The following is a 26,847-nucleotide window of genomic DNA, read 5'->3' on the forward strand; positions in this document are numbered from 1 at the left end:
AAGCTGTCTATTGGATTCGAAAACACAAACAAAGGATTAGTGGAGCTTGCAACGGTCATTTCAAAGGTGTTTGAAGGTGCGTGTTTGCAATTTGGACGAAAGCGTTGACATTGTACTTTGTACGAATTGTACAACCACGTTCTCCACTACTCTGTTTTGTGTCTGCACTTCAAGACAAGAAAACAGCTCCAGAATACGGTCTCGCCTGCATAGATGTTCCTTTGGATAAGGAATGGATTTCAAATTTGTTCTTCATAGGACAACAACCAAATCAGGCAAAAGATCATTGGTGAAAGATCAAGCTTCAACAACGACTCTTTGGTGTGCTGGCAATTTCACAACGTCTCTTTCACACCTCTATATAAAGGAGTGAAGACCTAGAGAATTGGTAATGCAAGAACGCTGAACGAAAGACTCACAAGATTTTCACAAGTACCAAACCTCTGCTGAAATTGTTCTGCATTCACTTAGAATTTCTGTGTCTCAAAGTCATATCTTAGAAATTCTTAAGTCCATTGAGTCTGTATCTGATTTGTATTGTGAGCACCTCTGATTGTATATCAAGTGTTCAACCTTAAACAATTTTCTGTGTAATTTTGTTTAGTTAGGAAGTCTCTTGCAGTTGTGCTTGAGCAGGAAGTCTCTTGATTGTGTTCTTGAGCAAAGGAAGTCTCTTGCTTGTGTGCTTGAGCATTGGAAGTCTCTTGCTTGTGTGCTTGAGCATTGGAAGTCTCTTGCTTGTGTGCTTGAGCATTTGTAATCAGATATTACTCATAGTGAAATCTCCTTGGAAGTGCAAGGGGGACTGGACTACTTCCGGATTGTGGAAGGAACCAGTATAATTGCTTTGTGTCGTTCTTCTTCTCTCTCTCTGTTTTATTCCGCTGCATTTAGATTCTGATCATCACTTCAGAAGCTGTCTCACTTAGCTTCTGATCAGTGTATTCAGTTATTTAGAGAAACGAAGAATTTTTCAAAACACAATTCAACCCCCCTTCTTGTGTTTTTCTCACCTTCAATTGGTATCTAGAGCCTTGGTCTGTTGTGTATCACTTAACCGTGCAACAGTCAAAGATCTGAGAAAAACATGACTACTCCTCCTCCTGATGGTGATACTAGCTATAAAAATGTCTCACATGATTATAGTGATAGTAAGAAAACCAGTGTTGGAAAAGTTCCAAAGTTCAATGGAGATGCTGAAGAGTTCTCTTGGTGGAAGACCAATTTTTACAGTTACATCATGAGCCTAGATGAAGAATTGTGGGATATTCTGGAAGACGGCGTTGGTGGTTTAGTCCTTGATGAAGAAGGAGCTGCTGTGGATAGAAAGAAACATACTCCAGAACTGAGGAAACTTTACAAGAAGCATCATATTATCAGAGGAGCTCTTGTCACTGCCATACCCAAAGCAGAATACATGAAGATGAGTGACAAATCCACTGCTAAAGCTATGTTTGCTTCTCTCTGTTCAAATTATGAAGGGAGCAAGAAGGTCAAAGAAGCAAAGGCTCTCCTGCTTGTACATCAGTATGAGTTATTCAAAATGAAGGATGATGAAACTATTGAGGAGATGTACTCAAGGTTTCAAACCTTAGTTTCTGGTCTACAGATTCTAAAGAAGAGCTATGTTGCTTCTGATCATGTAAGCAAGATACTCAGAAGCTTACCTGCCAGATGGAGACCAAAAGTGACTGCCATTGAGGAAGCTAAAGATTTAAACACTTTAAGTGTCGAAGATCTTGTTAGTTCTCTCAAAGTTCATGAGTTAAGTCTTAATGAACATGAGTCTACTAAGAAGAGTAAATCAATAGCTCTTCCATCCAAAGGCAAGTCATCAAAAGCTCTCAAAGTGGTTGAATCTGAAGAGGAAGAACAGTCAAGTTCAGACTCTGAACCAGATGCTGCTGAAATGGCCATGCTCTCAAACAGACTTCAATATCTGGCCAAGAAGAACAGAAAGTTTCTCTCCAGAAGGGGTAACTCCAGAAGCTCAAGGAAAGAAGATCAGAAGGGATGCTTCAACTGTAAGAAGCCAGGTCACTTCATTGCTGAATGCCCTGATCTTCAAAGAGAAAAGTCAAAGGACAAGTCAAAAAGGTCTACCTTCAAACCAAGCAAACTCAAGAAGCAGATTAAGCAGAGTTTAATGGCAACCTGGGATGATTTGGGTAGTGAATCTGGATCTGATAAAGAGGAAGCTGATGAAGATGCAAAGGTAGCTGTTGGGTTGGTAGCAACAGCAACTTCAGAAGCTGGATCAGATTCAGACTCAGAAGATGAAAATGAGGTATATTCCAAAATTCCCAGAGATGAACTTGTTGAGTCACTTAAAGAACTTCTTACACATTTTGAAGTAAGAACCAATGAGTTGAAGGATTTAAAAGAAAAATATGCTGATTTGGTACAACAGCAAAAATCAACTCTATTGGATCTGAAAGCTTCTGAACAGGGACTTAGGGGCTTTGACTTCATGTGTAAAACATATGAAGACCAGCTCAGGTTCTTATGTCAGAAGCTACAAGAAAAGTGTAATGAAAAACCTTTAAGTAATCATGAAATTGCTCTTGAAGACTTCATTATATCTGGCATTGACAGAAGCAGAGTGGCTTCTATGATTTATAGCATTTACAAGAACAATGGCAGAGGAATTGGCTTTCCAGAAGTGAAACTGGAGAAAACCAATCTAAAGTCTTGTTGTGAATGCATCAAGGAAGGTCTGAAAACATTCTTTGTACCAGAAGGGGCTGAGTTGGAAACTGTTGTTCAATCAGAACCTGAAGCTTCTAGTTCTAAGGCTAAGATTACTTCAAAGCCAAAGAACTCTAAGTCAAAGGCTATGATCAAATCTGATTCCAAAACTTCAAAGGTTAGGATCCTGAAAAGATCAGAACCTATTCCTCAGAGTCTGGTGAAACCAAAATCTGGGGTTCTGAAGTCTAAGTTTCAGAAGAAGACAGTTACTGCTTCTGAAGTACCAAAACCTAAGGTGATGGCTAATCAGAAGCAACCCAACTCACAGCACAAGGTACAAGAAGTGAAGAGTAAAGCCTTAAGTACTAACCTTCCAGGACCCATAGAACAATGGGTACCTAAATCTAAAAATGTCAATAATGCAGGTATGTCTAAGAGCAGTGCCAAAGCAAAGATCATGGTACCTAGACAGCGGTTGCTCAAGACACATGACAGGAGACAAGTCCATGTTCCTCAGCCTAACAATGAAAGAGGGAGGAAATGTGAAATTTGGAGGCAACCAGTCAGGCAGGATCATAGGTACAGGAACTATTGGTAATTCCTCTACCTCAATTAATAATGTATGGTTGGTAGATGGTCTTGAACATAACCTTTTGAGCATAAGTCAATTTTGTGATAATGGTTATGATGTGCTTTTTGAAAAACCCAACTGTACAGTAATCAACAAGAAAGACAAATCCATTGTGTTCAAGGGAAAGAGAGTTGACAATGTCTATAAAATCAATTTTTCTGAACTGGCTGATCAGAAGGTGATCTGCCTACTATCAGTGAATGACAAGAAATGGATGTGGCACAGAAGGTTGGGACATGCTAACTGGAGGTTAATCTCTAAGCTTAGTAAGTTACAACTTGTGAAAGGGCTACCAGACATTGACTATCATTCAGATGCACTTTGTGGTGCATGTCAGAGAGGGAAAATTGTGAAATCATCTTTTAAAACCAAAGACATTGTCTCAACCTCAAGACCTTTAGAATTACTCCATATTGATTTATTTGGACCAGTGAGTACTGCATCCTTATATGGAAGTAGATATGGATTAGTCATTGTTGATGATTACAGCAGATGGACTTGGGTGAAATTCATAAAGAGTAAAGATGTTGCGTGTGAGGTATTCAGTAGCTTCTGCACTCAAATTCAATCTGAAAAAGAATCAAAAATTTTGAAAGTCAGAAGTGATCATGGTGGAGAATTTGAAAATGAGCCATTTGAAGCTTTTTGTGAAAAACATGGAATTTTCCATGAATTCTCTTCTCCTAGAACACCACAACAAAATGGAGTTGTAGAGAGAAAGAATAGAACTTTACAAGAAATGGCCAGAACCATGATTCATGAAAACCATTTACCAAAACATTTTTGGGCAGAAGCAGTGAATACAGCATGCTATGTTCAAAACAGGATCTATATTAGACCTATTTTGGAGAAAACAGCATATGAACTCTTTAAAGGAAGAAAACCCAGTATCTCTTACTTTCATCAATTTGGATGTACTTGTTACATTCTGAACAACAAGCTCTACCTAAAGAAATTTGATGCCAAGGCCCAAAGAGGAATCTTTTTAGGTTACTCTGAAAGGTCAAAGGCATACAGAGTGTATAATTCAGAAACACTCTGTGTTGAAGAATCTATGCACGTTAAATTTGATGACAAGGAGCTTGAAGATAAAACTTCAAAGCAGGGTGAAAGTTTTGCAGAGATACAGGTTCCTGAAGCTACTCCAGAACCTGATCAGATAGCTGAGTCTGAAGATAGTCCAGAAGCTGAACCCACATCAGAAGCGCAAGATGAAACTGCTTCTGATGAAGCACAAGATGGCTCACATCAAGAAGATCCTCCCAGAAACACATTCAAACACAAGTCTTCACATCCTGAGGAGCTAATCATTGGAAACAAAGATAGTCCAAGAAGAACAAGATCACATTTCAGACAAGAAGAGTCAATGATTGGACTAATCTCAATGATTGAACCTACAACAGTTGATGAAGCACTTTCAGATGATGGATGGATCCTAGCTATGCAAGAAGAGTTGAATCAATTTCAAAGAAATGATGTGTGGGATCTGGTACCCAAACCTCAGCACAAGAACATTATTGGAACAAAATGGGTATTCAGAAACAAGCTGAATGAGCAAGGTGAAGTAACAAGAAACAAAGCCAGACTTGTTGCACAAGGGTATAGTCAACAAGAAGGCATTGATTACACTGAAACGTTTGCTCCAGTTGCAAGATTGGAAGCAATCAGGTTACTTCTTTCCTATGCAGTTAATCATGGCATAATATTATATCAGATGGATGTCAAGAGTGCATTTCTCAATGGTGTCATAGAAGAAGAAGTGTATGTTAAGCAACCTCCTGGATTTGAGGATATTAAATATCCTGACCATGTTTTTAAACTGAAGAAATCACTATATGGCTTGAAACAAGCTCCCAGAGCTTGGTATGATAGACTAAGTAATTTCTTAATCAAAAATGATTTTAAGAGAGGACAGGTTGACACTACACTCTTCAGAAGGACCCTTGGGAAAGATATTCTTGTTGTGCAAATATATGTTGATGATATAATATTTGGTTCTACTAATGCATCTCTTTGCAAGGAATTTTCTGAGTTAATGCAGGATGAATTTGAAATGAGCATGATGGGAGAGCTGAAGTTCTTCCTTGGCATTCAAATCAATCAATGCAAAGATGGAGTCTATGTTCATCAATCAAAGTACACAAAGGAGCTTCTGAAGAAGTTCAAACTTGAAGATTGTAAAGTGATGAACACTCCAATGCATCCTACGTGCAACCTGAGCAAAGAAGATGAAGGAGCTAAAGTAGATCAGAAGCTGTATAGAGGTATGATTGGTTCTTTGTTATACCTCACTGCATCTAGGCCAGATATTTTATTCAGTGTATGCTTGTGTGCAAGATTCCAATCAGATCCTAGAGAATCTCATATGACTGCTGTCAAGAGAATCTTCAGGTATTTGAAGGGAACAACTAATCTTGGACTCCTTTATAGGAAATCCTTAGATTATAAGCTAATTGGATTCTGTGATGCTGATTATGCTGGTGATAGGATTGAAAGAAAATCAACCAGTGGCAATTGTCAATTTCTGGGTGATAATCTTATATCCTGGGCTAGCAAAAGACAAACAACTATTGCTATGTCTACAGCAGAAGCAGAATACATTTCAGCTGCAAGTTGTTGTACACAACTACTTTGGATGAAACATCAGTTGGAAGATTATCAGATAACTGCTAACAGTATTCCCATTTATTGTGATAATACTGCTGCTATTTGTTTGTCTAAAAATCCAATTTTGCATTCAAGAGCTAAGCACATTGAAATCAAACACCATTTTATCAGAGATTATGTTCAAAAAGGAATTTTAGATATACAATTCATTGATACTGAAAATCAATGGGCTGATATATTTACTAAGCCTTTAACTGTTGAAAGATTTGATTTTATAAAGAAAAATTTGAACATGCACTTCGTGTCTGATTAAATGTTTGCTTGCTCCTGAATAGGATTTTAGGTTCTGAAGTTAGTTCAGAAGCAGTAGTCCATCAGAAGCTCTTTATTGAGGTTCTGAGGAAAACTCGCTTCTGATGATGACATCAGCATCTGAAGTCCAGAAGCTGGATTTGTTGCTTCTGAATAGTTGAATAAGTGGAAACGTTGGGAGTTACTTGTTAAAGTAACTTCTGGCCCACTAACTTGGTAGTTACTCTGAGAACTTCTTACGTGGCCTGTATGTGTTGGTGTATAACTAAAAAGGGCAATGATGATTTAAAAGCTTTGAAAGTACTTTTCTCCAAAATTCTTTTTCACTCATGATCTTCAGAAGAATGGTGATGTCAACATTCAACAAATTCGTTCGTGTGATAATCTTGCAGATGTTTTTACAAAGTCACTCCCAAGTAAAGTATTTGAGAAACTTGTATCAAGAATTGGTCTTCGCCGTCTAAGAGATATTTGTCTTCATGAAGGGGAGAAATAAATGTGTTCTGCACTCTTTTTCCCTTCACCATGGTTTTATCCCATTGAGTTTTCCTGGTAAGGTTTTTAACGAGGCAGTTCACACTCAAAAGTATATTGTACTCTTTTTCCTTCACTAGAATTTTTTCCCATTGGGTTTTATTTTAGTAAGGTTTTAATGAGGCATATCCTCGATGGACATCCAAGGGGGAGTGTTATAAATATTAATAGTGGATGTCCAAATAGCAAATTGGTTAATGGGCTATACTACTAGATTGTTGGGCTTAGTCCATAAGTTATTCTATTTCCCTATAAATAGAGCTCCTTTGTAACATTTTAAGACACACCAGAGAATAATAATATTTCTCTTTATTCTCTCTTCCTCTTCTTATCTCTATTATTCTCTCTATTTACTTGTTTTATAACAAGTTCTTTGTTGTTAAGATTATAGACATGCCTTTTATTTTTATGAGCCAACTTGTAAGAAAAGAATAGTAAAGCCAACCTATACGACTTTCATTCTCATGAACTTTATTTATACTTTTTGCTATTTTTTTTCTCATCAGTTTTTTTGTTATGAATAAAATAGTAATGGCAACGAATATGACTTTTACTTTGATAGTATTTATAGGGCTTTTACTTTTGCCAAAACATTTTTTAAAAGTGACTGTTGCTATCATTTCTCGTCTTTTCAATTACATAATGGATAAATCCTCTGATAAACCCTTCATTGATAAAGAGCTATCAAATTCTCCCAATTACCCACTAAATGCTGCCTTCATTGCCTTTGTAATTTCACAATTAATCAAGCTTTTAAGGATTTATCATAAAGAGAAACGATGGGATATTACGCAACTATTTCGAAGTGGAGGGATGCCATCTTCTACAACAGCTACTGTAAGTGCTCTAGCGATGGCGGTGGGGTACAATGAAGGCCTCCGTGGACCTCTTTTCTCTAGTGTATGTGTTTTGGCAATTATTGTTGTCCATAATAAAATATGTGTTGCAGAACGACAATCTCAAGAGAATGAAATTTTGCTTGAACTTCCGCCAGAACATCCTCTTCGCGCCAGTAGCGCACCTCCTCATGAAGCTTATGATCAAACAATGGCGCAGATCACTGCAGGTTTTTTGATCGGAATCATGACTGCATTTGTTCTTTCTGCAATAATAATATTTCGTACTCCTCCATCCCACAATAATTGAATCATTTATTGAAAAATTATGTTTGAACATATGTTTATGACATAAATTAGTATTGTTCTCCAAAATTATTTAGCATCTTCTTGTTCTTGATGTAATGATTATTCGTTGGAGTCACATATATACGGAACCTAACCAAGTTGCTAATGTTTTCTCTAACGACGACTTTAATAGTTTATCTATTTTGTCTTGTTTCTAATTTAGTTTTAACTTCTCTATAAAAAACATAAACATGCATGATCTCCATTTTGACAAGAAACCAACCCAGTAATTTGTGATTATAAATGAGACTCTTGATTCCTTAAAAAAAGGGAGCTTCTATGGTGCAGTCAGGAAACTGACTTTTTTGAAAAAGTTAATTTTGATCTTAATGTCTGATTCATTTTTAAATTGTTGATTACTGATTAATGATCAATAGTAATTCATCTAGTAATGCTTGCAACATCTTCGGCTTACAAGTACTCTTTTTCGTTGGCATCTTTAACATGCAATACAGAGTTGATAATATTATGTGATATTCTTAAGTGTTACACTTTGTGGGGTGTTACACTTAAAACATGGTAGGATAGAATTAGATCAAGTGTAGTCTTGTTAATCTGATGAATTGATGATACTATGGGGACTGAACTTTTGATGCCACTGTACAAATAGTGGGGTGTTACTCACTACAATTTTGATGCTATAGTGTTAACTTCACCAGAAAAGTCATTCTCATGACTTCACCATAGAATTTTCCTAAATAAAAAAAATAGACTCTTGATGATTTAATTCTTAAAACAAACATAATTAGAAAATTAAGGGGCCGACACACCAAATTTTGTGATGCATGCATGCATATTCTCAACTCAGTCTCTTAATTCTAATTAAGTTTAAGAATTCATCAAGACTCTAATTTATAGTGACAAAATTGAGTGGGCTTGTCAAATTGAAGATCATGCATGTTTACGTTTTTTATAATCTTATTTAATTAAACAACTATTTGTAGGTTTTATGCGTGATATTTTCCATAAATAGTGAATTTTGATTCTCATTAATCTATTTCAATGAGTGTTTTTTTTTTTTTTGAAAGGTATTTCAATGAGTGTTTGATCTCTCAAAATTTATCATCTGCATAAAGACAAAAGAATTGATCCATAATTCTAGCACACTAAGACTATACGTAAGGCTAACCTATCCATTATTCTTGTTTGCTTTAGCATCAAATGAAAGACAAAAATTCAAATGGTATATTTGATACTAAACTTTGGAACATAACCGGTTTATATCACAAATGATGACAATTTGAATTCCACATGCCATATCAAGAAGCACTTACTGATAAATGTAAAAGTCCTCAATGTTTATGAAGTAAAATTCATGCCATACATCACCTTTGCTAGTGATTGTTGTAGTTTAACATAAGCTCTTATTTATTGTTAGGCTCTATCTCATTATTGCAATGCTTATGTATATAAAAGATAAAATGGATTGGTCCATGGATCAAATTAAAGTCTAAATAACACATCAATCAAATAACAATCTTTTTAGTGAATATACAATGTGCAGAGAAAAGAAAAAAGTCCTCGTGAGTTTAACTCAACAAGTAAGGACAATGCATATGCAAGGTCCGAGGTTCAAATCCCGGCCACCACACAAAAAAAAAAAAACTTCAAATTAAAACAAACACCTTTTCAGAAATAAAAAAATACGATTAGATAGAAACATTAAGAAAATACGATTTTATTGGTAGAGGACGATAAAATGTTTCACTAAATCCCCATATATATATATATACGGGGGCTGCTAACTTACATCACCTAAAAACACTAAGGTGCAAGTTAGCTAGGGGTGGACAACCGGTCGGTTTCGGTCGGAATCGGCCGGAAAACCAGAATCCGCCGATACCCACGGTTGCAATACTGTCACCCATTTTCGACCATTGGTGCTCACGGTTAAAGCGGTTGGCGGGTTGAACGGTTTTCGGGTTCGACGGGTGGTTTGACTCAGTTTATTGCGTACAAGAAGAAAAGCACAACGATAAAAAAAACTGCATAAAGGAAAACCCAAAATCAAAATATCAGATCTAGAACCCTAGAAGAAAGAAGAACCGATTTCTAGAGATTTAGCTAAGATGAATCAAACATGGCTTTGTTAAGTGTATGTGTGTTAGATTGTTGCAAGTATATGAAGGGTTTGTGCTTGAACTGTGCCTTTATGATAGTTCGTAAACTCAGGAAAAAAGAAGATCCAAAAAGAAAATGAGCCTTTGAAGAAGAAGAAGAAGAACAATGGCTTTAGCTGCTTACTCAACTTTGATACTGTATAATAAAACAAGATCGTAAATGACTTATGACTATATAGATTAAAATTACGTATTTAAACAAAAAGAACTTGTGATATCTAACAGGAAAATAACTTGTACTAATAATGTTTTACAATAAGATAATAGTTAAAGTTCAAAATAGTAATCTCATAAATGTATTTAATCAATTAAATTAATGTACTAATACGAACAACATTGGAAACTTGGTTTCAGTTTTGAATGGATCAAAATAACATATCCGATTTCGACCATACGGATCCAATGGAGACCGTAAACATTGACCCGCAGACCCGAACATCCACTCAAAACCGTCCGTTTCGGTTTGTTTCCTTCGGTTAGAATCAGTTTGGGTCGGATGTCGGTTTTTTGTCCACCCCTAAAGTTAGCAAGCTACACCCACTAGTTCTTTACTAAAACACCCTTTTGATTATATTCTAATTGATTTTAAATAGAAAGACACTTTTGTCACTAGCTTAAGGAAATATATATTCTCCTATTTTTTCGGCAGATTTTCAAGGACTTCGAATTACTTTGTTTTTAAGGATTCCGATAACCTTTTTTTTTTCTTTTTCTTTTTCCAGTAGACATTTGCATGGATAAACAAACCATCCGTGCATTAACTAGAAAAAAAGTAGTTTATGATTAATGTCCAAAACAAAAACTCTAGTTGATAATTATTAAGTAACATTTTTTTTTTTGGAATATTTTGTTAATTAAGACACAAGTGAAAAACGTTATTACCCACTAGTTTGAAAGAAAAGAGCCTTCAGTAATTAGTGGGTAACGTTTTTTTGTTTTTGTTAATAGTCATGGCTTTAGAACATGTACAAACAAAACATCTTTAAAAAAAAAAAAAAGCACGTACAGTGAGGTAGCAATATTTTGTTTGTTTAAGAAATAAAATACAAGCAAATTTACAAGTTTGTCCTTTACTTAAAACATATTTTAAAAGGATAATAGTGGGTTTTTGGTAAAGAACTAGTGGATGTAGCTTGCTAACTTGCACCTTAGTTTTTTTTGGGTGAGTGTAAGTTAGCAGCCCCATATATATGTGTGTATATATATGGTTTTGCTAGAAGTCACCCATGAAGATGTCTTTTAGCAATCCACACCTTAAGGTGTGATTTCCACTTTTTAGTTATAATTTTGCTAAAAGACACCTTCATAAAAGGTGTCTTCTATCAAAACCCATATATATATATTATTGGGTTAATTATGTTTTGGGTCCCTATTGTAACACCCTATTTCTAATAAGCGGTAAAACGCGCGAATATATAAACATATTCTAGAAATAGATGCTACGTCTTCGAATAAACCACAATACATACATGCATAAAGATCATGTCACATCACATAGCAGCGGAACATATACATATAATCCATAAACAACTCCCCATCACAATATAATAAAAATATATCCTCCATATCTCAAATACAACAATATCTCAACTCCAAAATACATAGTCAATAAAACAACATGCAAGAACTATCCTAGATCAGAGCCCTAATCTAGACACTTGCAAAATAAAGAGGAACTCCACTCATCGGCATCATCAAGCAAAACAGACTAAGCATCCTGCACTCCATCTACCCATCCATACGGAGAGGTAGGTGGTAAACCACTGAGGGTTAGCATTACATCATCATAATCCATATAAGATAATAAGAACTTTGAAAATGAAAGATATGATCAAGGATAAAGAATGACAATTCATACATAGTTCCTCAATATTCACAACATATAAGCAATCCAAGATCATTCAATATCATTATATCAAGTTCATATCCACAAGTGTATCATACACATATCACAACCTCACCTTGTCAATAAACAGTTAACAATTCAATCCGCAAGTACAATTAGCAATAATCAACCATCAAACACATCTTAATGCAATTCAATTCACCAACAGTTTATGCAATGTCTCTAGACTCATCTAGATGCATGTGGTACCAAAACACCTCAAGGTCGTCACCTCCGATGCAACAAAAACATCGTAATCACCTCAATTGGATATAAAATCCACCACCATCAGTCATGAATGCATGAACATATGACTCAACTACAAATGCATATGTTCATACAAACAATAATCACCTCACCATCACCAATACTTGTATATATGCAATCATTAACAATTCACCACCACATATCATATATACAATCACCAACAATATTCAAAAATTCCACAACATGTAGTTGTCACATAAATACACCACCAATCATCTTTACATAACGTATAATAACTCTCCATAAAGGATTCACCATCACTTAATTCTCAAAAGTCATCTTTAGTTAAGTTCGTCTCTCAAAATCACAACATTAAGTTAATTGAACATTTGAGTCAAAACCAAGTAAACAAGCTCAATTGCCTATGCCATGTATTCTCACATGTCACATATGCGTGTAATAGAGATTACATAAGCAATTCATCGGCCAAACACGACAAATTCAATAAAAACTCAAAGTTCGTCTCACTTAATCATTTTTCACAAAAACTCTCATTTTCAAGCAAAACAAGCTAAGACTTGATGGAACCAATCACAACTACTTTTTAAAATCATATGAACAAGAGCCTAGGCCAATCATAAGCAATCAAGCCTTAGTTCAAAAATTAGCCTATGTTCGTTTAAGAAAATCCCAAGTTCACGTATTCCACAATTCCACCCAAAAATCAAGTTAAACATGATTAAGACGTTGCACCGACTCTACAAGCCTTGCCTAAGCCTATATGACTTGTAGACTAAGCTTGCAATCCCTTATGCTCACAAAAGGTCACTTTTCAACACTTTTCCAAAAACCGAAACGACACAAGTCCAAGTTTCAAACCATTTGAAAATTCGAACATTCTGTTGGAACAAAATGTGTTTAACAATAAACCTTAAAGAGTTTTGATGATAACAAGGTATTAAAAATTGTAAATTGGATTAGCTAATATTTGTTCAAGTGTACAGGACCATAATTATAAAGTTACATCATCATTGGTTCTGAATGAGCAAATAAAGAGCTATGGAAACAACAAAAATTCGAAGCTTGGACGCTCCTGAAGGCAACTTGCTCCTGAAGAAAAAGCGCTCCTGAAGTCAAGCTGCTCCTGAAGAAATAGCGCTCCTGAAGAATAGTGCTCCTGAAGACAAGAGGTCCAGAAGTCACATCATCAGAAGCTGCATCATCAGAAGCTGCATCATCAGAAGCTGCCTCATCAGAAGCCATTTCACCAGAAGCTGAATATCAACTGGATTTGCAAAGAATCAAGAATTGAAGAATCATCAATGCAAAAGCTGTCTATTGGATTCGAAAACACAAACAAAGGATTAGTGGAGCTTGCAACGGTCATTTCAAAGGTGTTTGAAGGTGCGTGTTTGCAATTTGGACGAAAGCGTTGACATTGTACTTTGTACGAATTGTACAACCACGTTCTCCACTACTCTGTTTTGTGTCTGCACTTCAAGACAAGAAAACAGCTCCAGAATACGGTCTCGCCTGCATAGATGTTCCTTTGGATAAGGAATGGATTTCAAATTTGTTCTTCATAGGACAACAACCAAATCAGGCAAAAGATCATTGGTGAAAGATCAAGCTTCAACAACGACTCTTTGGTGTGCTGGCAATTTCACAACGTCTCTTTCACACCTCTATATAAAGGAGTGAAGACCTAGAGAATTGGTAATGCAAGAACGCTGAACGAAAGACTCACAAGATTTTCACAAGTACCAAACCTCTGCTGAAATTGTTCTGCATTCACTTAGAATTTCTGTGTCTCAAAGTCATATCTTAGAAATTCTTAAGTCCATTGAGTCTGTATCTGATTTGTATTGTGAGCACCTCTGATTGTATATCAAGTGTTCAACCTTAAACAATTTTCTGTGTAATTTTGTTTAGTTAGGAAGTCTCTTGCAGTTGTGCTTGAGCAGGAAGTCTCTTGATTGTGTTCTTGAGCAAAGGAAGTCTCTTGCTTGTGTGCTTGAGCATTGGAAGTCTCTTGCTTGTGTGCTTGAGCATTGGAAGTCTCTTGCTTGTGTGCTTGAGCATTTGTAATCAGATATTACTCATAGTGAAATCTCCTTGGAAGTGCAAGGGGGACTGGACTACTTCCGGATTGTGGAAGGAACCAGTATAATTGCTTTGTGTCGTTCTTCTTCTCTCTCTCTGTTTTATTCCGCTGCATTTAGATTCTGATCATCACTTCAGAAGCTGTCTCACTTAGCTTCTGATCAGTGTATTCAGTTATTTAGAGAAACGAAGAATTTTTCAAAACACAATTCAACCCCCCTTCTTGTGTTTTTCTCACCTTCAATTGGTATCTAGAGCCTTGGTCTGTTGTGTATCACTTAACCGTGCAACAGTCAAAGATCTGAGAAAAACATGACTACTCCTCCTCCTGATGGTGATACTAGCTATAAAAATGTCTCACATGATTATAGTGATAGTAAGAAAACCAGTGTTGGAAAAGTTCCAAAGTTCAATGGAGATGCTGAAGAGTTCTCTTGGTGGAAGACCAATTTTTACAGTTACATCATGAGCCTAGATGAAGAATTGTGGGATATTCTGGAAGACGGCGTTGGTGGTTTAGTCCTTGATGAAGAAGGAGCTGCTGTGGATAGAAAGAAACATACTCCAGAACTGAGGAAACTTTACAAGAAGCATCATATTATCAGAGGAGCTCTTGTCACTGCCATACCCAAAGCAGAATACATGAAGATGAGTGACAAATCCACTGCTAAAGCTATGTTTGCTTCTCTCTGTTCAAATTATGAAGGGAGCAAGAAGGTCAAAGAAGCAAAGGCTCTCCTGCTTGTACATCAGTATGAGTTATTCAAAATGAAGGATGATGAAACTATTGAGGAGATGTACTCAAGGTTTCAAACCTTAGTTTCTGGTCTACAGATTCTAAAGAAGAGCTATGTTGCTTCTGATCATGTAAGCAAGATACTCAGAAGCTTACCTGCCAGATGGAGACCAAAAGTGACTGCCATTGAGGAAGCTAAAGATTTAAACACTTTAAGTGTCGAAGATCTTGTTAGTTCTCTCAAAGTTCATGAGTTAAGTCTTAATGAACATGAGTCTACTAAGAAGAGTAAATCAATAGCTCTTCCATCCAAAGGCAAGTCATCAAAAGCTCTCAAAGTGGTTGAATCTGAAGAGGAAGAACAGTCAAGTTCAGACTCTGAACCAGATGCTGCTGAAATGGCCATGCTCTCAAACAGACTTCAATATCTGGCCAAGAAGAACAGAAAGTTTCTCTCCAGAAGGGGTAACTCCAGAAGCTCAAGGAAAGAAGATCAGAAGGGATGCTTCAACTGTAAGAAGCCAGGTCACTTCATTGCTAAATGCCCTGATCTTCAAAGAGAAAAGTCAAAGGACAAGTCAAAAAGGTCTACCTTCAAACCAAGCAAACTCAAGAAGCAGATTAAGCAGAGTTTAATGGCAACCTGGGATGATTTGGGTAGTGAATCTGGATCTGATAAAGAGGAAGCTGATGAAGATGCAAAGGTAGCTGTTGGGTTGGTAGCAACAGCAACTTCAGAAGCTGGATCAGATTCAGACTCAGAAGATGAAAATGAGGTATATTCCAAAATTCCCAGAGATGAACTTGTTGAGTCACTTAAAGAACTTCTTACACATTTTGAAGTACGAACCAATGAGTTGAAGGATTTAAAAGAAAAATATGCTGATTTGGTACAACAGCAAAAATCAACTCTATTGGATCTGAAAGCTTCTGAACAGGGACTTAGGGGCTTTGACTTCATGTGTAAAACATATGAAGACCAGCTCAGGTTCTTATGTCAGAAGCTACAAGAAAAGTGTAATGAAAAACCTTTAAGTAATCATGAAATTGCTCTTGAAGACTTCATTATATCTGGCATTGACAGAAGCAGAGTGGCTTCTATGATTTATAGCATTTACAAGAACAATGGCAGAGGAATTGGCTTTCCAGAAGTGAAACTGGAGAAAACCAATCTAAAGTCTTGTTGTGAATGCATCAAGGAAGGTCTGAAAACATTCTTTGTACCAGAAGGGGCTGAGTTGGAAACTGTTGTTCAATCAGAACCTGAAGCTTCTAGTTCTAAGGCTAAGATTACTTCAAAGCCAAAGAACTCTAAGTCAAAGGCTATGATCAAATCTGATTCCAAAACTTCAAAGGTTAGGATCCTGAAAAGATCAGAACCTATTCCTCAGAGTCTGGTGAAACCAAAATCTGGGGTTCTGAAGTCTAAGTTTCAGAAGAAGACAGTTACTGCTTCTGAAGTACCAAAACCTAAGGTGATGGCTAATCAGAAGCAACCCAACTCACAGCACAAGGTACAAGAAGTGAAGAGTAAAGCCTTAAGTACTAACCTTCCAGGACCCATAGAACAATGGGTACCTAAATCTAAAAATGTCAATAATGCAGGTATGTCTAAGAGCAGTGCCAAAGCAAAGATCATGGTACCTAGACAGCGGTTGCTCAAGACACATGACAGGAGACAAGTCCATGTTCCTCAGCCTAACAATGAAAGAGGGAGGAAATGTGAAATTTGGAGGCAACCAGTCAGGCAGGATCATAGGTACAGGAACTATTGGTAATTCCTCTACCTCAATTAATAATGTATGGTTGGTAGATGGTCTTGAACATAACCTTTTGAGCATAAGTCAATTTTGTGATAATGGTTATGATGTGCTTTTTGAAAAACCCAACTGTACAGTAATCAACAAGAAAGACAAATCCATTGTGTTCAAGGGAAAGAGAGTTGACAATGTCTATAAAATCAATTTTTCTGAACTGGCTGATCAGAAGGTGATCTGCCTACTATCAGTGAATGACAAGAAATGGATGTGGCACAGAAGGTTGGGACATGCTAACTGGAGGTTAATCTCTAAGCTTAGTAAGTTACAACTTGTGAAAGGGCTACCAGACATTGACTATCATTCAGATGCACTTTGTGGTGCATGTCAGAGAGGGAAAATTGTGAAATCATCTTTTAAAACCAAAGACATTGTCTCAACCTCAAGACCTTTAGAATTACTCCATATTGATTTATTTGGACCAGTGAGTACTGCATCCTTATATGGAAGTAGATATGGATTAGTCATTGTTGATGATTACAGCAGATGGACTTGGGTGAAATTCATAAAGAGTAAAGATGTTGCGTGTGAGGTATTCAGTAGCTTCTGCACTCAAATTCAATCTGAAAAAGAATCAAAAATTTTGAAAGTCAGAAGTGATCATGGTGGAGAATTTGAAAATGAGCCATTTGAAGCTTTTTGTGAAAAACATGGAATTTTCCATGAATTCTCTTCTCCTAGAACACCACAACAAAATGGAGTTGTAGAGAGAAAGAATAGAACTTTACAAGAAATGGCCAGAACCATGATTCATGAAAACCATTTACCAAAACATTTTTGGGCAGAAGCAGTGAATACAGCATGCTATGTTCAAAACAGGATCTATATTAGACCTATTTTGGAGAAAACAGCATATGAACTCTTTAAAGGAAGAAAACCCAGTATCTCTTACTTTCATCAATTTGGATGTACTTGTTACATTCTGAACAACAAGCTCTACCTAAAGAAATTTGATGCCAAGGCCCAAAGAGGAATCTTTTTAGGTTACTCTGAAAGGTCAAAGGCATACAGAGTGTATAATTCAGAAACACTCTGTGTTGAAGAATCTATGCACGTTAAATTTGATGACAAGGAGCTTGAAGATAAAACTTCAAAGCAGGGTGAAAGTTTTGCAGAGATACAGGTTCCTGAAGCTACTCCAGAACCTGATCAGATAGCTGAGTCTGAAGATAGTCCAGAAGCTGAACCCACATCAGAAGCGCAAGATGAAACTGCTTCTGATGAAGCACAAGATGGCTCACATCAAGAAGATCCTCCCAGAAACACATTCAAACACAAGTCTTCACATCCTGAGGAGCTAATCATTGGAAACAAAGATAGTCCAAGAAGAACAAGATCACATTTCAGACAAGAAGAGTCAATGATTGGACTAATCTCAATGATTGAACCTACAACAGTTGATGAAGCACTTTCAGATGATGGATGGATCCTAGCTATGCAAGAAGAGTTGAATCAATTTCAAAGAAATGATGTGTGGGATCTGGTACCCAAACCTCAGCACAAGAACATTATTGGAACAAAATGGGTATTCAGAAACAAGCTGAATGAGCAAGGTGAAGTAACAAGAAACAAAGCCAGACTTGTTGCACAAGGGTATAGTCAACAAGAAGGCATTGATTACACTGAAACGTTTGCTCCAGTTGCAAGATTGGAAGCAATCAGGTTACTTCTTTCCTATGCAGTTAATCATGGCATAATATTATATCAGATGGATGTCAAGAGTGCATTTCTCAATGGTGTCATAGAAGAAGAAGTGTATGTTAAGCAACCTCCTGGATTTGAGGATATTAAATATCCTGACCATGTTTTTAAACTGAAGAAATCACTATATGGCTTGAAACAAGCTCCCAGAGCTTGGTATGATAGACTAAGTAATTTCTTAATCAAAAATGATTTTAAGAGAGGACAGGTTGACACTACACTCTTCAGAAGGACCCTTGGGAAAGATATTCTTGTTGTGCAAATATATGTTGATGATATAATATTTGGTTCTACTAATGCATCTCTTTGCAAGGAATTTTCTGAGTTAATGCAGGATGAATTTGAAATGAGCATGATGGGAGAGCTGAAGTTCTTCCTTGGCATTCAAATCAATCAATGCAAAGATGGAGTCTATGTTCATCAATCAAAGTACACAAAGGAGCTTCTGAAGAAGTTCAAACTTGAAGATTGTAAAGTGATGAACACTCCAATGCATCCTACGTGCAACCTGAGCAAAGAAGATGAAGGAGCTAAAGTAGATCAGAAGCTGTATAGAGGTATGATTGGTTCTTTGTTATACCTCACTGCATCTAGGCCAGATATTTTATTCAGTGTATGCTTGTGTGCAAGATTCCAATCAGATCCTAGAGAATCTCATATGACTGCTGTCAAGAGAATCTTCAGGTATTTGAAGGGAACAACTAATCTTGGACTCCTTTATAGGAAATCCTTAGATTATAAGCTAATTGGATTCTGTGATGCTGATTATGCTGGTGATAGGATTGAAAGAAAATCAACCAGTGGCAATTGTCAATTTCTGGGTGATAATCTTATATCCTGGGCTAGCAAAAGACAAACAACTATTGCTATGTCTACAGCAGAAGCAGAATACATTTCAGCTGCAAGTTGTTGTACACAACTACTTTGGATGAAACATCAGTTGGAAGATTATCAGATAACTGCTAACAGTATTCCCATTTATTGTGATAATACTGCTGCTATTTGTTTGTCTAAAAATCCAATTTTGCATTCAAGAGCTAAGCACATTGAAATCAAACACCATTTTATCAGAGATTATGTTCAAAAAGGAATTTTAGATATACAATTCATTGATACTGAAAATCAATGGGCTGATATATTTACTAAGCCTTTAACTGTTGAAAGATTTGATTTTATAAAGAAAAATTTGAACATGCACTTCGTGTCTGATTAAATGTTTGCTTGCTCCTGAATAGGATTTTAGGTTCTGAAGTTAGTTCAGAAGCAGTAGTCCATCAGAAGCTCTTTATTGAGGTTCTGAGGAAAACTCGCTTCTGATGATGACATCAGCATCTGAAGTCCAGAAGCTGGATTTGTTGCTTCTGAATAGTTGAATAAGTGGAAACGTTGGGAGTTACTTGTTAAAGTAACTTCTGGCCCACTAACTTGGTAGTTACTCTGTGAACTTCTTACGTGGCCTGTATGTGTTGGTGTATAACTAAAAAGGGCAATGATGATTTAAAAGCTTTGAAAGTACTTTTCACGCGCCCCCAATTTTGTCATTAATGTTATGTTTGTTTGTCTCTTTTGAATTGCAATCGTTTTACTTTTAACACTTTGTCAATTCACACACTACTCACTCACAACAAACACATTTGCTCTCAAACCGTTTGCGAAGTAAGCGCATTCTCTCAACCTTAGAACCCTAAAATCTTCATCTTCTTCAAATCTTCGTCAATCATCAAATGGCATCATCAAGCTCAAAAGTTTCAGAATCTACTTCAAACAAGCAAAGCGTATCAGAATCTGGGTCCATCTACAAAGAAAAGACTATGGATATTCCATGGGAATCCTTGATAGTCCAAATAGAGTCACCAGTGGATTTTACTTCACTCAAGAAGTACGAAGTAAACATGGAAGGCTTAATAGAAACACAGGAGCTGTCTGAGTATTTCAGAATGCTAAATGGGCCAACATATGTGAATTTGGTCAAGGACTTTTGGTTAAAAGCTGAAGTGTACAATGAAAAGCCTGCAAAAGTTGTAAGCAAACAAGCTGGGTCAAAGAAAGGGAAAATGGTCATGGATATGAATCCTACATCATTTGACAGCTTAGAAATAAGGTCTGAAGTGATGGGCATTCCTATAACCATCACTGAGGAAGTTATAGCTAAAGCTTGTAGAAGGCATGCAGAAGGAAGATTCCAAGAAATAGTCAGGAAGGAAGATGTCCTGCTACAAGGTTACTACAACACTCTTTTGGGTGGGAAGAAGGATGCAAAGCCTTCTGAAATGGAGATTCACAACAGGATGTTGGTGAAATTCAGTAATGATTGCTTCTTTCAAAGAGCAGGAGGATCTGACCAACCCAACAATCAACAGAAGCTAGCAATCTACTTCATGGCTATTTTGGAAAAGATAAACTTCCCAAGATATGTAATGGATCATCTCTGCTGGGCCATAAATGAAAGCACTATCAGAGGAAGAAAACAAGTACCCTATGGAAGATTACTGTCTGAAATCTTTTATCAAGGAAGGGTGCTGGAGTTCTTAAAAAGGACAAGGAGTGCTTCTGATAGATGTTTCGAAGTCTCTACTGCTGAAAGGACTATCAGTAGCAGGAGCTTATGCTCTATGAAGTTCATCAAAGAAGCCCCTAAAGATGAAAAGTGGTTAGAGATGACAACTGCTGAAACTGAGATAATCAGGGACTTTCCTCCCATCGTTAAGGAAAGTGACTCTGATTTCCTAGTTCAATCAGTAGCTGAGTATGTCCTGGAAGAAGATGCAAGCACTCAGGAGGAAGCTGTTCCTGCTAAAGTAAAGAAGGTAAAGAGTGCCACTGCATCAGAAGCAATTACTGATAAGGGCAAGCAAAAGAAGGATGTCAAAAGAAAGAGGGGGAAAGCTGAAACAGTTTATCACAAGGAAAAACTGGATGAAGCTTTGGATGAAATAGAAAAGGAGGAAGTTGAGCCCAAGCTGAAGAAGAAAAAGGCACCTGTTGATATAAAAAGCTCTATGGTTGAGCTGACTCCTGCCAAGGCCAGAATGGCTAAGGAATTTGCTGCTTTTAAGTTATCAGAGTTACAGGAGAAGAAGAGAATTAGGGCTGCTTCTATTCCCATAAAAAGAAGCAAGGACAGATCAGAGTCAGTCATCACAGAAGAGCATCTGAATAAAGCTCTTGATGGGATAAAGGCAAATGAGCACAAGAAGAAGGCATCTGAACTAACCTTCACTCCATTGGTTGAAGTAACTTCTGATATGGAGAAAGAAGCTGATGGGCAAGCTGTTCAGATGCTAGCTGAATTAAAAAGGAAAGAAGCTCAATACAATTTGGAGAGGGATCAAAGGCTCAAGGCTTCAGGTCTGGAGAATTGTGATGAATTTTTCAAGAAGAAGTCTGAAGAAGTCAAGGAAGTGGCTGTTAAAGCTTCAGAAGCGGTTCTGAAAGCACCTAGTACTATCACTTCTGAAGCTGGCCCTGCAGATCAGGTAATCCAGATTCCAGTCACCTCCATCCCCACTTCACCCTCTTCACCATTAGCACCTGAACCAATAGAAGACACTTCTGTCTTAGACAATCTTGCTCTCCACTACTCAGGTGAGTTACCCATAGACAAAGCCTCAGAAAAAGCCTCTGAAGCAACTCCAGAAGCAGCTGCTTCTGAAAATGTTGTTTCAGAAAACCCTCATCAACAAACACCTGAACCACAAAAACCCACAACACCCCCACAATCACCAATAGCCATCACTGACCCCCAACTCAACACTCAAACATCAACTTCACCACAACAACCACCATCTGAAACTGAATTTCAACCTTTACCTGAACACTCTCCTGAACCAACTCCCATGGATGTTGACATCTCCCTAGTCAATGTTCAAGCCTCAACCTCCACCACACACATTGATTCTGACCAGCCCTCATCTTCTAACACACAAACACACCTTACCATTCCAGTTCCTAACCCTATTCAAGACTTAGAAATCAGTGATTCTGATCTTGAAATCCTTGAACATCCACCCACAAACATCCTGGAATCTGGATATATCAATTCTGAGCTTCTGACAATCCTTAGTAAATTGCTTAATCTTGTGGATCAACGAAGGACAATTGATCTCACAAGTGCATATGAAGACTCCTGGGCATCACTTCAGAACCGGGCAACTGAGCTAATTGAAAGCTTAAGGGCTAAGTGCATCAGAAGCAAGGAAGCTTCTGTCAGGAAGTTAATGGAGCATCTGAATCAGAGTCTCAGAGTAAGAAGTTCTACACTGCTCCTGGCAAACCAGCCTTTCTTCTTAGAAACGGATTACTTGACCAGAGAAGCAAGGTTGTGTAAGCTTCTGAAGAAACAGATGGCACAGCAGCAGCAAGAAGCTAAGGAAAGGGAACAGGCTCTTCTCCAGAGGCAACAACAGCTTGAAGAACTGTTGCAGAAGAAGATTGAAGAAATGGAGGAGATGAAGAAACAACATCAAACCAACACTTAGTTGCACACCCTTGTGTTTTTCTTTTTGTTTGTTGTTTGTTTTGAATTCCTAGTCCTTGCTTCTGAAACCATTCTGTTTTAATTCTCTTTGCTTCTGAATGCTTACTGATTCTGACTGTTTAGCTGCTTCTGACAATTGAATATACATGATTTTTGCTCTGATTTATTTAGTTCATTGCTTAGTATACTCTCTCACGTTTGAGTTTTTCTCATATCTTTTTGTCTTTTGTGCTTAGATTTATTTTAATTTTTTTTTTGATAATGACAAAAGGGGGAGTATATGTGACAAGTATTTAAAGGCTCTGAGCCCCATTAATGGCATTTGAAATTTTTGAAAAACTTCTATCTTTTTACCTTATTGGTATAAGCTATGAATGAACGAAGGAGTATCAAAATTCAAGTAAAGTTAATTGAACCATTCTTCTTATCTATAAGTAAATTCTTTCAATGATTCAATTTTGCTTTTAAGCTCTGATAATAATTATTGCGCGCAAAATGAATTTAATTAACCTGGATAGAACTTAGGGGGAGCTTACAAACCTCACCTTAAAGACTATCAGACTCAGGGGGAGTTTGAGCTTACAAACCTCAGATTCTGAGCTTACAAACCTCAGAACCCCAAAGTCAACTTGTTAATTAGATTAACAACAATTGATCAATTTTAAATACTTTTGTTTGTCATCATCAAAAAGGGGGAGATTGTTGGAACAAAATGTGTTTAACAATAAACCTTAAAGAGTTTTGATGATAACAAGGTATTAAAAATTGTAAATTGGATTAGCTAATATTTGTTCAAGTGTACAGGACCATAATTATAAAGTTACATCATCATTGGTTCTGAATGAGCAAATAAAGAGCTATGGAAACAACAAAAATTCGAAGCTTGGACGCTCCTGAAGGCAACTTGCTCCTGAAGAAAAAGCGCTCCTGAAGTCAAGCTGCTCCTGAAGAAATAGCGCTCCTGAAGAATAGTGCTCCTGAAGACAAGAGGTCCAGAAGTCACATCATCAGAAGCTGCATCATCAGAAGCTGCATCATCAGAAGCTGCCTCATCAGAAGCCATTTCACCAGAAGCTGAATATCAACTGGATTTGCAAAGAATCAAGAATTGAAGAATCATCAATGCAAAAGCTGTCTATTGGATTCGAAAACACAAACAAAGGATTAGTGGAGCTTGCAACGGTCATTTCAAAGGTGTTTGAAGGTGCGTGTTTGCAATTTGGACGAAAGCGTTGACATTGTACTTTGTACGAATTGTACAACCACGTTCTCCACTACTCTGTTTTGTGTCTGCACTTCAAGACAAGAAAACAGCTCCAGAATACGGTCTCGCCTGCATAGATGTTCCTTTGGATAAGGAATGGATTTCAAATTTGTTCTTCATAGGACAACAACCAAATCAGGCAAAAGATCATTGGTGAAAGATCAAGCTTCAACAACGACTCTTTGGTGTGCTGGCAATTTCACAACGTCTCTTTCACACCTCTATATAAAGGAGTGAAGACCTAGAGAATTGGTAATGCAAGAACGCTGAACGAAAGACTCACAAGATTTTCACAAGTACCAAACCTCTGCTGAAATTGTTCTGCATTCACTTAGAATTTCTGTGTCTCAAAGTCATATCTTAGAAATTCTTAAGTCCATTGAGTCTGTATCTGATTTGTATTGTGAGCACCTCTGATTGTATATCAAGTGTTCAACCTTAAACAATTTTCTGTGTAATTTTGTTTAGTTAGGAAGTCTCTTGCAGTTGTGCTTGAGCAGGAAGTCTCTTGATTGTGTTCTTGAGCAAAGGAAGTCTCTTGCTTGTGTGCTTGAGCATTGGAAGTCTCTTGCTTGTGTGCTTGAGCATTGGAAGTCTCTTGCTTGTGTGCTTGAGCATTTGTAATCAGATATTACTCATAGTGAAATCTCCTTGGAAGTGCAAGGGGGACTGGACTACTTCCGGATTGTGGAAGGAACCAGTATAATTGCTTTGTGTCGTTCTTCTTCTCTCTCTCTGTTTTATTCCGCTGCATTTAGATTCTGATCATCACTTCAGAAGCTGTCTCACTTAGCTTCTGATCAGTGTATTCAGTTATTTAGAGAAACGAAGAATTTTTCAAAACACAATTCAACCCCCCTTCTTGTGTTTTTCTCACCTTCACATTCAATAAAGTCAAATATGTTCCAGTTGAAAAGTAAGTGAAAACAGTACAAGAACACCTTCAAACGGTCGCTACGGACCCCTACACGACTGCCCCCGACCCCCCGAACACGGAACAACGGGTACGTTGCCCTGTGCAGGGCGCATGGCGCCAGGAGTGTAGCGCTGGGCGCTGGCTCTCTGAGTGTGGGCGACTAGCGCCCTAGCTCAGGCGCAGCGCTCCGCAACGTGCGTTTTTGCGCGTTTCGGCCGCGGGTTTATGCCGTTTTCACCCCAAAATCGGACGTTTAAAACCCTTCAATGTCAAAAGTGTTCCGAGGCATAACCCGAGGCTCCAACACATCAAACTCACACGTTTCGTAGCATTTGAATAAGTTATACAAACCTTTGAAAATTCATTTTCTCAAAACAACAAATTTTCTTCTCTAATCAAAACCAATTTTCACAACAACTATTTTCAACAACAACATAACAATTCTCATCACCAATTCTCAATTAATGATACCCAATGTATCAAACCGTCAAGAACATGATTCAAATCATCAACAACAACAATTGAGCATGAATCCATTCATACTTCAACAACCACAACTTCACAATTCATCAATTTCATACAAAAACATACTATGTTCATACATACCCATTTTGACATACAAATTCAACAACATCAACACAATTATCATACTAATCATGTTCTCAAACATAACAACAACAATTATGCACGAATTTACATCAATTAAAACCAATTCATCAATTTCATGAAAATGGGTAAAAGAGAAAAGTTATGAAATTATGAGTGAAGCCTAACCCTCTTACCTTAATTCTCCACAATCACTAGCTAGTGCCTCACTTTAGCTCCAACCCTTGATTCTCTAGCCTCTCCTAGCTCTCTCTAGTTCCTTCTCTTCAAAACCCTTTTTCTCCTCTTGAGCTTTTCTCTCTAACTCTCTCTAATTGTGAAATGAAATGAAATGAAATGTTTGTAAGACCCCAATTTCACTACCAACTAGTGTTTATATAATCTCTACTCAATTGGGCTCAACTCACAATGTTTTAATGGGCCTAACCCATTTCTATTCTAACCCAAAATGTTACTACTCACTTAACGGTAAAATACAACGCTGACGGTCACTTAACGGTAATCTAAATAATTACCCCACTCTTCCAACACTTAGTAAAATAAAACCCTCACTAAGCACTAAAAATAACCTTCGGCAAAAATTACAAATTTACCCCTGCCCTCAAAATGACCAAAATACCCCTAAGCCCAAAATGACTAAAATACCCTTCTAACACCGAATTCTACGAATCCCAACCAAAAATACACACAGAGGCAATTAATCACATAAGAGCACATATAACAAACACAAATAAATAATTAAAATAAATCAAGCGAAAATCGGGTTGTTACAACTCTCCCCCTAAAAAGAATTTTCGCCCTCGAAAATTACCTGAAGGAAACAACTCCGGATACGAAACCTTCATCCTACTCTATGATTCCCAAGTGGCACTCTCACCGGTTGGTCTAACCCAAATCACTTTAACCAAAACGATCTCCTTGCCACGCAAACGCTTCACTTCACGATCCTCAATCCTAACTGGCCAAGTCTCAACGGTCAAATTATCCCTTACTTCCAAATCATCCACTTGAATCACATGAGACGCATCATACACATACTTCCGCAACTGAGACACA

At 37.3% G+C, this 26,847-nt stretch overlaps 1 long non-coding RNA gene across 1 annotated transcript; it reads right to left on the reverse strand.

The window, feature by feature from the left end:
* Window positions 1-11,595: 11,595 nt before the first annotated feature.
* On the reverse strand, window positions 11,596-26,106 carry LOC146908630 (uncharacterized). The gene is made up of 2 exons (XR_015017741.1): window positions 25,968-26,106; window positions 11,596-11,807 (listed from the first exon to the last, which is right to left on the reverse strand). It is a non-coding gene; the product is annotated as an uncharacterized LOC146908630 (long non-coding RNA).
* Between the last annotated feature and the right edge of the window lie 741 nt (window positions 26,107-26,847).

The sequence above is a fragment of the Medicago sativa genome, chromosome 7 (genome assembly GCF_051527215.1).
Source record: "Medicago sativa cultivar Bolivia chromosome 7, Bolivia_mono, whole genome shotgun sequence".
Classification (NCBI taxonomy): Eukaryota; Viridiplantae; Streptophyta; class Magnoliopsida; order Fabales; family Fabaceae; genus Medicago; species Medicago sativa.